This window comes from Myotis brandtii, unplaced genomic scaffold (assembly GCF_000412655.1).
Source record: "Myotis brandtii unplaced genomic scaffold, ASM41265v1 scaffold132, whole genome shotgun sequence".
Classification (NCBI taxonomy): Eukaryota; Metazoa; Chordata; class Mammalia; order Chiroptera; family Vespertilionidae; genus Myotis; species Myotis brandtii.
Window position 1 is genome coordinate 4799420 of NW_005354673.1, and position 321 is coordinate 4799740.

Here is a 321-nt window from a genome sequence, read left to right on the forward strand (position 1 = left end):
TCCCCGCCTCCGCCGGAACGCGAGCCCCTCCAGCCTCTCAGGGGGCGCGGACTTCCCGAAGAGGCCGGCGCTCTCTCCGCGGAGGGCGGGCGTCTCTATGGCTTCTTCCCAGGCCCCGTCGCCATTTTGTACGGGGGACCTTGAGCCCCGAGCGGCTGGGGTGCGGTATCGGGGCAAGGTTGGGAGAAGTTTCTGGCAGACACGGCAGGAGGCACGATTCTCCTGCGGGAGTGGGTGGAGGTTGGCTCTCGTTTTGTACGCCGGGACACCGCCAAGGTTGGGGTCCAGGACAGGCCATGCTGACTGGCACGGGCGCCCCCA